Genomic DNA, 10,737 nt, shown 5'->3' with positions numbered 1-10,737 from the left:
ACTTGGGTATATGTGAAAATATCTCTTTGACCAAAAAAGATCAAAACAAATGGATAAATAAACATAGAAGCATATGTCTCAAGAATGAGAGAGGGAGCAATGGTGGATCAAAAAAAAAGCATCATTCAGGAGCTTTGGGAAGCCTTGGATGAGCAAAGGGCTGACAATGTGGCAAATACCCAAAAGAGCTGTTTGGAGCTGGCAGCTCAAGGCTCCAGCCATCAGTTTGGTTCCTGGTGGAGACATCAGCTGGCAGTGAGGCTTCTCATGCCTTCCCATCCAGCCTGTGGGAAGAGGTGATCTTTTCTGAGGATGATGCAGAAGGATGCTGCCTTCTTCTATAAAGAGCAACAATTTGTTCTTAGGGACTGGCTGTGGTTACTTCTATGTGTGATGTTCTTTGGGTGAAGAGCTGTTTTTTAGCATTCAAACAGAACCCCTAGCCTACAAACCATGGCCATGACCTCTTGCTGCATGACTTGCTGCATCACCTTTCACTTCCAAGAAGAGCTTGACTGCATCCACCGCTGCCCATGTTGTGACTGAGAACTGTTCCTCACCCTCCTGCAGCCCAGCTTCCTTTCATCTTCTCTCGGGCTGGTTGCTCCAGGCCTTCACACAGGCCCTTACCAAGGTCTTCACATCCCTCTTGAACAGGGGAATGTATCTGGAAAGATCATCCAGATGTGACATCAAAAGTGGTGAACCAGTATGTACATAAATTTTAGCCCTGGACAGTAGATTGCGCACTGTCGGCAGTGTGAACTATTTCAGATTGATCAAAAATCTAGGTGTGGGTGAGTGTATTTCAAACCCAAAATTGCATGTGCATTTACACAGCTTTAGCCTTTTTGGGTGAACTGGAGTTAGACACCTAGACAATTTTAGTCAGAAGGATCAAACTGGCTAATCTGCTTCTAGGTGATGGTTTGGAGGAAGATGAGATTGACTCCACTTTTTGCTGTCAAAGGTGATGCTATGTGCTAGAAATGTTTCGTGGATATAGCCTTTTTGCCTCCTTTATAAATGAAAACATCAACTGGGGAATCTTAATTGTGTTTGGAGTCTGAGATGAATGACCCCCAAACTGCTTTCCTTTAGCAACCGCTCTACAAAAATTCTGGTTTGAGATCTCTCTGAAACACTTTGAAGTAGTGCTAGAGCAGGAAGTTAATTAGAGCTGCTTTGATATCTTACAGCATGTTTTAACAGCTGCTTCAGAGGCAGCTCAAACAGCAAGAGCTAACGTGGTTTAGTGCATGTTCCTGAAAGTCTGCGCTGCCTCCACCAAAATGTCTCTGTGTGCCACTGCTGGGGCTGGTTGTTTTCTTTCCTAAGAGTTTGCGTGCATGGGGACTTGGGAAAACAAAATAGCCAAACCTCACTGTGCTGCTGCTTTCTGTCTTTTTTAAGTAATAATAATAATAATAAAAAAAAATTAATGCTGTGGTGCAGCAGCCATGTTAGAAAATCTCCCCGTTTCTCATGTCTGTTTTCAGTTGTCATTTTCTCAAGCTCTCCAACAAGCTAACATTTTCCATGGCTTGTTTGCAGTTAAATTACTTCCCTGGATATTTTTAAAATAAAATCATGGCAGTGAAGAAGCATGAGCTGTCTCTGCTTGGCGGAGAACATTTATATAGGCCAGAAGCAAAGATTTGCCCCTGCTGATCTGCTCACTTTGAGGAAGGCTCTCATGTTTGCCTTACTGTGATGATCAGTGGTTGGATGTGGGCAATGTGCACAGAAAAAAAAAAAGACTCTCATCTATTGAAGGTTTTCCTTCTTGTAACTGTAACTTTTATCCTTCTTTCTTGTTTTTTTGTTTTGTTTTGGGTTGGGTTGGGTTGGGTTTTTTTGATTGATCCTTAAACTATTCACAGCTTTTGTGCTTGTCAGGTCTTTGATTGAAAGACTGAAGCTCTGGTTTGCACACTACACCTCATGTCCTGCTCTTAGTCCTATTTGTAACCCTTGAAGCCCGGCTTTACATCATTCAGGAAGGAAGAAATCAAGAAAACATGTTGTTTGATGTGCATGTACAAATCACTGTATTACCTCACTATCGTGCTTCTTTCCCTCAAACGGTTTCAAGGTGCAAAAAGCATATAGGTTTGCATATTAGGGAAGCATATTAGGGAACAAGTATTGGGTCAGCCATTCTGCTCTGCAACACAGCTTTTCGTTATGACTGCCTTGTTCTGGGTAGTGTGACAGTCTCTGTTGTAAACATAATGGAAAGGGCTGCAGCTTTTCCTAGAACAGCAATTGCTCAGACTTAGCATTCTGTGCTGGTGTGAGAGTTCACACTAGGCCCAGCCTTGACAACACTTAAGCAGTGCTGTCATCTGTGCTTCCCTTGGTTGTATTCTGCCTGCCTTGGGTTCATCTTAAGCAAGGTCTTTGTCTGGCTACAGTGTAAAAAGTAGAATAAAAATTGCTGATTGTGGAGAGACAAGTGATGTCTTTATGAAAAAAAAAAAGTAAAAAAAAAAACAAACAAAAGGCTGGTGAGAGGTTGTGTAGGGAGTTGTCTGACTTACGTACTTGCAACTTGGATCTCATAGCTTAATGCATATATACCTAAAATGGGCAAAAAGTGCTTATATTGGCCACAGAATAGGACTGTAAGCAACGACTGGCTTGGTCACAGGAGTGGGGAGATATCCGGGCTTTTGCATTGCCCTTTGCTCCTCCCTGTTTGGCTTTGCATGAGCTTTTAGGCAAAAAAGTCCAGCAGGGGCTGAGCTGTAAACATAGTCAGCCACAACTGCAAATCTGTGGTGCTCTGCTGAAGGTCCTCAGACTGGACCAATTCACAGCAGCGGGAGGATCGAGCTTTCCAAATCTGTGATAGGACTGAAGCCTGCATCCAGCCCTGTGGAGGATGAGCCACCTCCACTTTTTTTTTTATCTCTGAAGATGTCCTGGGGCAGAGCTGGAGGCCAAGGCCCACCGGAGCCTGCTCGCATCACCATGCCTGCTGAGCAGGAGACCGGGCCGCGCTGCTCCCGCTAACCCCTGGCCACAGGCCCACTGGCTTCTGCGATGGCCTCAGCAACATCTGCTTCATCCATTAGCATAGCACTCCTCTCCTGGCCTCCGGCCTGAGCCTTTGCTGCCATTGATTAGCAGCAATTTCCTTCCCAAACCCGAATGTTCGCCGGACGCCAGATTGGATTGCAGTCTGCCTGCCGTTGCAAAGCCACAGTGTGGGTGTGCATGCACAGGAGTATAAATAGCACTGACTTGTTGCCCTCTGAGACGTTTCAGGAACTCTTCTGCTCTCGCTGAAGTTCGGATTGCCTTCAGATATCTTCCCTTTGAGCTCATGAGTATAAACTTATTTCGTGCCTCACCAGCTTTGACTCCTAAACCACGTTCTCGTGTTTGCATGTTTCTCTCGTTCAACTTCAGCAGTTACAGCACCAGGTACCTTTTAGCATCTCTGTTTGCTCCCCCGTCACCATCTCATCATTTTGCAAAGCCCCTTGGAAAATCTCCCTGCCTGGTTGCTGGATGCAGACCTCAGTTATTCCTAAAGCCAAAAATACTGCACCTAATTTAAAGCAAGCTGAAGCCAGGGCATGGGGCTGCTGTTCATTACGTTTTGCAGATGAAGTGCTTGTGGGCCATCTATTTGGTTAGAAACTAAATCTGTGATTAGAAACCAAACAGATGATTTGATGAGCCTTTGAGGAAGAGTGTGCTACAATTCGATGCTGTCCAACACAGGGCTATACTCAGAGCTAATCACTCTGCTTCACTCTGAGGTGAAAATTGAAGCTTTTCTTGTGAGAGTCAATAGCGACTACTACAAGCTAAGTTGCTGTGAGTGAGCCCAGCCAACATATTACAGGGTATGGAAGGGGCAAAAACATGAAATATTTTGTATCTGATCACCTGGTGAAAGTTACCACTCCTGCATCTGCAATATTTGTACTTACTATTTATTAATATTACTAATTATTAATTTTATTTATCATGCTCTTTGTGTTTCGCAGGAAACATCACTGATTTCTCCTGCACTGGAAAGCTAATGCCTGTGTTACTGTTTATGAAAAGCTTATTGTCTTCTTGGAAAGAAAGGGAAGTTTTAAAATGCTTTCTTAAGCAAATGATCTCTTGCACCCTTAAAAAATTTTCTCACCCAGTGACCCAGATCTGTGATCCTTTAAAGCTCTAGAAAACCAATCATATTAAAAACCTTTTCTTTTTTTAATTAGAAGATTGCTAACTATTTCCTGTATCATTAAGCCAATGCCAAACCTCTTCACCATTAAGGCTATATCCACTCTGTATGGCCAGGCTGTGGTATTTGGGAGAGTTTCCAGAAAAACAAATGGACAAACCTGGACGAGCTCTTCTCCGGCTTGGTTTCTCCTTTGCAGGTTATCTGACTTAATCAATTTTCCTATCCAGCCCCAAGATGAAGAACAGTGACATGAAACTGCATCTGAGGCTGCAGTGCAGTGGCCCAAGCTGCCTCTGTTGTGTCATTTCCTCCTCTTCTCCTGGTTGTCAGGATTTGCAGTAGGTAAGCTGGTAGGATGCAAAGTTCAGCTCTTGTGCTGGATGGACACACTGGGTTTGTCTAACACAGCATGTGGCTGTATTACAGTGTTTCCAAAGGAGGTGACTCAGAAGCCGTACCTCCATTTAGCAGCGCATCATGACATGGAAGTGAACCAAAGCACTTAAGAACATGAAGAAGAAGTGTATAGCAAAGGAGGGAGGATGGGGCTTAGGATTGGAAAATAATTTGGGTCAGAAGAGCTGTCTGGAGGCCTCTAGTCCAGCCTTTGCTTGATACCAGGCCGCCTGTGAAGCTGTATCATACCAATGCCACTACGTTCTGCCTGCTAATTGAAGTTGGGTGGGATGGCTCTTCTGGTAGATTACAATGCTGATTTTGAAGACCTGCTTAGATAGGCCTGTGACCTCCAGGATCATTCTGATTACAAATGTGTCCACCACAAAGCTGCAGAAAGCTTGTGATGAGGAAGGGAAAAATGTTCTTGCATGTCAATGTCCTTCCAGGAAAAAAAATGGAAACTGTAGTGTTTGGCTCACACAAGAGAGCAAACACAACATCTCCCTGAGTGTCTAAATTGCCATCTGCAATAGAGAGACAGGGTAAAGCTTGTTTACCATGGCAGGCTTGAGGGTGATGCAATCTGTCAGAATTATAAAATATTCTTGGAACTGCTAAATATTATAGATGCTAATTCCACTTCAGAAAGTATCCTGGAGCAGATGAAATCTACTGAACATCAACTTGACACAAAGTGAAATGGCATCAATGTAGGAATTAGCTCCTGCTTGGTCTCAGTTTCCTGGGACTTGCTCAAGGATGATTTACCAGTTGCTCCTAACTCTGTAATCCAGTAAGGAAGGCTGCGCTGGTGAAAAAGACAAGTTGACATAGAAGGGAAGTAAAACCCACTACTTAAAGCACATGAAGCCTCACAACAGTCTGCAAGAGATGGAAATAGCAAATGGAGAGCCATGGATGTGAATGAGATGTTAGAAGTTGTTAATAACAAGGAAGCTAAAGGAAACAACAAGAAATTTTTGGCCAGTGGCATTAAAAACTGAAGATAAAAGCCACCGTCCCCCCTGCTGCTTTCAGTCCTCCATTGTCACCATCTGAAAACCTGAGTCTTCAGGTAAGTACAGTTAGTTTACAGTGGCTGCAAAGAGTGTTAGACCTTAGAAGATAAACCACATTGGTATAAATTGACCGGGAAGGCGATAGTAGTTCATAAAAATCAGAAAAAATCTCATTTGGGACCTTCTGCCAGTGCAGCTGGTGTGTGAGAGGTGACTGGGCAGCCACTAACACTGCCACATCACTACCTCAATGAAAAACAACCACAAGAAAGCCTTTTGCTTTTGGATAAGGAGCTCCTGAGAGCTTTGAAGAAATCTGAGGAGCTTGGAGGGCTGCTGAAAGCTACCAAACCCCACTGTTGAGATATTGTATCACACAGAGAGAATGCAGGAAGACAACGCGAGCCGTTGCAAATGCGCAGATTGACCAGATGTTTGTGTAATTAACACTGCTCAGTGGGCAGTCACAGGAAAATACCTATTCCAGCCTTTTCTGCTCATGATAGGTGAGACCTAAACATGGAATTTTGTGCAGATGAAGTCCACAGGGAGGTGAAACACTGGAACAGGTTTCCCAAGGAGGTTGTGGATGACCCTTCTGAGGAGGCATTCAAGGCCAGGCTGGATGTGGCTCTGGGCAACCTGGTCTGGTGGTTGGCGACTCTGCACATAGCAGGGGGGTTGAAACTCGATGATCATTGTGGTCCTTTTCAACCCAGGCCATTCTATGATTCTGTGATTATATTTGATCATGTGGGACAGCATGTATGGAAAGCATCTAAAAACGTGCATGAAGCGTGAGCCTGGTGGGTCTGGACAAGCTTCTAAGTGTAATTGCAGGGTGTGATTCCCAAAGTGAGGGTCTGGCTTAGGTTAGTCCCTGGCCATGTGTTATTTTTTATACAAAAATAACAATATTCTTCAACATTTTTATATAAAATACAAAGCCTGTGCTAAAGGTTTGCAGGTGGAAGAGGCCAAGAGAACTGCTCTCACGGAAGTGACCATCATGCTTTATCCAGCCTACACAAGCCTACAAGTTACATGAGACCACATCCTGAAGCAGGCCGAGCCCTCCCAGCTTCAAGCGCTTCCATATCACACAGTAGGTATTTGCATTGCACTTCATTCCCAGTGTTGTTTTTGTGTTTTTATGAACTTCTGTGCTGATGAGCTTTCTCAGACCTTGTCCTTGATCCCACTGCACAAATACCATTTTGTGCTGGCGCTGGTGCTTGCCAAGTAACGTCCAGCTCTGTGTTTCACAGTGACAGTGGGTCCCATCTGCTGCTCGGGCTCCAGGTCCCAACATATGAGTAAAGGGTTATTTTGGAAAAAAAAAAAAAAAGGAAGCTGTCTTGTAAATAAGAAGTCACACACTAATAAAATTAAGGTAGATTTCAGAAAGACCAAGTAGTGCAGAATTTGGGTAAACCATGTAGAAGCCTCCTCTTTTGTCTGCTGCCCGCACTGTGGCCAGCTGCAAAGCTGAATAACAGCCCTGGGAGCAAGCCAACAAGATGCTATTCTTAAAGTCAAAAGAAAAATACCCAGGCATGCAAGAACTCAACACCTGTTTGTGACCTTGGCACTGCAGGCTGACATTAAAATGGGAGCTGCAGGTCCCACCAAATGCTAAAAGCTCCCTGAGAAATCTCCTGAGCATCAAAGCTCAGGGTCTGGCCACATCCAGCCACCAGCAGAGGGAGGAGATGGCAGGAGGGTGCTGAGTCATTGCTTCTGGTGCTGTAAATTAGCACTATGGGTAATTCACACAAAAAATGTGTACAGTGGAACAGAACTGAACTTTCTAATGACTGATGTTGGGACCAAAGTCCGACTGGTACACTGACTTAAAATGGGCACCAAGCAGGCATTTCTGAGCTGTAAAAACTTGCATAACTGCATCTGTTCTGAGAAAAAATGCAGAATGTACCATGATGTGACCCTTTGTGATGGGAAGATCTAGATGGGCAGACGCCTTGAAGTCCTTAGGGCCCGTGGCCAGGTGAATTGGGTCTGAACCCAAGGATGGTTCCCACCGCCACTCCTGGGGATGTCCCACTCGTGGGGAACATCATGCTGTCCTGTGCAGTGCTTCATGTACCCAGGCAAGAAACCATCACAACTCTCAGCTCCTAAGTTTGTGGTTTACATCTAGAATTCTTGCTTAAATCTGTTCTCCCTTTGAAAATCAAATGGTTTTCACACAGGAACAGATTATGACCTTGTTGAACTGCGATTCCCTAAGAGCAACCAAACCGCTGATGACAGACGTGCGGTTATTTTTGGATGTTGATTTCCTATTACTTGGTTTGTTTGCAGTTTTTCTTGAGTGACTCTGGCTATGGAGATCTGTGGTTTCTTTTCTGGATTTGATAGCAGGGACAAAATTGAGGGACACTCGAAACCTCAGTGCGACTTGCTGCTTGATTCAACAGACTTCTGAACAATTTTCTCACAGAGGAAATTTGGGTGAAGTAGGAGCTTGCCTTTCAAATGTAGTTATGACAGGGGGCAAAAAAGAGTGAAGAGCAATAAGCATAAAGAAAACTATGTAAAAAATTCATACTGAGTGCTGATCTGGAAGCAGAATTATTCTCTTTCTTGCTAATGCCAAGAGTGACTCAGTCCTGTCATTTGTCTTTGCCTCCAAGAGTGCAGGGTGGGTTTGCTCTTCAGGAAGCCAACAGGTCTAAACCTGTCTGAGTAGCTCCCAGAAATTCGTCTTTAGAGGTGACACCAGTGCCACTTTGTAAACATGTCATGACGATCTGGATAGCCTGTGAGGTATGGGATCCATATGGGTGATACTGGATGGGGAAATGGCATGGGGAATGGAAAGGAGTGGTGAGCTGATTCAAAGTGTAAGCAGCAGCTCAGGGATAGGGATAATTCTCTGTACGTGGCTCTGGGGAGGCCACATATGGGTCCTGGGGAAGGATACAAGAGAGAGATCTGCAAATGGAGCACACTGGGCCCTGGGCCCCATGGAGCTAGGGCAGGAGCCCAGGCTTCTTTTCAAGGAAATAGAAAATGGTGGGTTTTCTTTTAGAGGCTGTTTTGAAATGGGTGTAAGGAAATCCTCCCTGCAATACACGTTTCTCTTCAACAAAATACAGGGAACCTATATACCCATATAACCAAGACAAAAAGAAGTCTTCCAGAGATGGTTGCAAGCATCTATGTACAGCTGTGCAGTTGAGATTCCACAGACTGACTCAAAATACAGAGGTCTGAATGACTGATTTTATCTAGAAAGTTTCAAATCCACTTACTTTCCAGCTGTGCTTGTTGTGCTCAATTATTAACTTCCTTCACCTAATTTACAGTGTGTCAGATGTTCACACCCAGGAAATGTCTGCTTGCATAACTGAAACTTTTGCAACTTGAACGTTCAGTGGTAACTTCAGCTTCTAGGTTTTTTTCTAAACTTTGCTTTGCTGCCTCTGTGGTGTGTGCAGATCCATAGTAATAGCTAATTCCTAAGCTGAGTAAAACAGACTCGCTCTCTTCCTCTGACAGGTGATCAAAGGTCTGAACAACAGCCATGTGTAGCATGGGAAGTGGCTGCTTTCTGTGTGTGTGGGGCAAACGAAGCACACTGAGTGAAAATGTGAAGCAATGGCAGGCAGCCAGGCCACTCAGATAGGAGCCAGATCTGCCTCTGTGCTGATTCTTGAATTCACTTGTTTCATTTGGGTGATTGGCGTTGCTACGTATCACAAACTGATAGCCAAGTGTTCATCTCAAGATCATTTATTGCATCTCATGTTAGAAAAATATGCTTGACACTATCTTTTAATTAATACTTGGGAAATAATCTTGGCGTCTACTGATAATTTCAGATTTAGGGTTTCACGTGCAAGTAAAGCAGAGATGAACAGCACATCCTGTAAAGACACTGCTGGCTTTGATCTTGAAAGCACAGCCCCCATGTGCAGGAGCATGGATCCAGCCCTCAGTTCCCCTGCTCCCAGCACTGCTCCATACTCTCATGATGTAAGATCTCAAGCACAGTCTCTGCAACAGGGTCAAGTTATGCATTTGTGTTCTGTTAGTGTGGTCATCTGGATCCTTTGGAAAGCCTTGGGTAAACAGAAGCAGTGTCCTTCATGCAGCCAGCCCAGCTTCTGGGTCTTGGGAGCTGATGACCACACAGCTGGACTGCTTCTAATTTTGGATTTGTTGAAGTATATCGTAACCAAGCACCAAGGAAAAACCCTAAGCATTGCCTATTCAGACATCAGGACGTGAAGAGTCTTGTCTGAGCATATTGCCTTGGTGCAACTATTACTTATAATTGTGCAGAAATGGGGAAAGTCTAATTTTGAGCTACCAAATGTGCATTTTTAGTGCAAGCTCCGTACACTAGAGGGTACAGCTGCTCTGCTCCCACTTCTTGGTGAAGTGGGAAAAGAGCCACAGAGCCACAACACCCTGCTGAGCCTTTGGGCTGCCTGTGGAGAAGGGAGCAATGTTGCACAGACCTCACAGCCATGGGACAGTGAGCAAGGTGGGCTTTGGTTGCCCCTTCAGTGCTGGGCTGGCAAATGCCAAAGCTGCCCTTCAGTGTGGTCAAGGACTCCTGTGGATGGGAAGGCTGGACTAGGGCATCTCAAGGTTCCCAGGCTGGAATCTGATGTTGGTTGCCTGAGTGGGATTAGTAAGCAATAGAGGAAGTTGTCATTTGCCTGCTGATGCAGAGAAAGAAGAAATGTCCCATATGAACCTAGTAGGGGAGCTATGGAGAGCTGCCATGCAAAATAGCACCTGCTCCAGCATCAGAGTTAGCATGAGGTGCATCAGTGCATCTTCATATGGATAACTGATGATAAATTATTTGGGGTGGAGAGAGCATTTGATTGATGCTGTCAGTGTCTGCTACAAGACAGAACACGTGGCTTCCTACCAAACCTCTCTAATCCAGGGGGCAGCACAGAGGCTCTGCTACGTACCTAACTATTTTGAGGCAATTGCAGCTCTTGTACAGCATAGGAACGAAGCTATTTCCCAATTAAACATATGTGCGTGAGGTGTTATCTACAGCCTTTGCTTCTTTACTTTTCATTTGATTGCAATCTCAAAAAAAAAAAAAAAAAAGATGCATACGAAGATATGAGG

The 10,737-nt window shown here is 44.5% G+C and overlaps 1 long non-coding RNA gene across 1 annotated transcript in view; it reads left to right on the top strand.

Annotated features, from left to right (window-relative positions):
• Window positions 1-746: 746 nt before the first annotated feature.
• The window catches only part of LOC121111166, a 26,926-nt gene continuing 16,935 nt past the window's right edge, over window positions 747-10,737 (top strand). The window contains exon 1 of the long non-coding RNA XR_005860861.2: window positions 747-6,718. This is a non-coding gene — a long non-coding RNA (uncharacterized LOC121111166). The remainder of the gene's footprint in view (window positions 6,719-10,737) is intronic.

This window comes from Gallus gallus, chromosome 6, assembly GCF_016699485.2.
Source record: "Gallus gallus isolate bGalGal1 chromosome 6, bGalGal1.mat.broiler.GRCg7b, whole genome shotgun sequence".
NCBI lineage: Eukaryota > Metazoa > Chordata > Aves > Galliformes > Phasianidae > Gallus > Gallus gallus.
The sequence above is the reverse complement of the archived record's forward strand: the minus strand, read 5'-3'. Positions and strand labels throughout refer to the sequence as shown.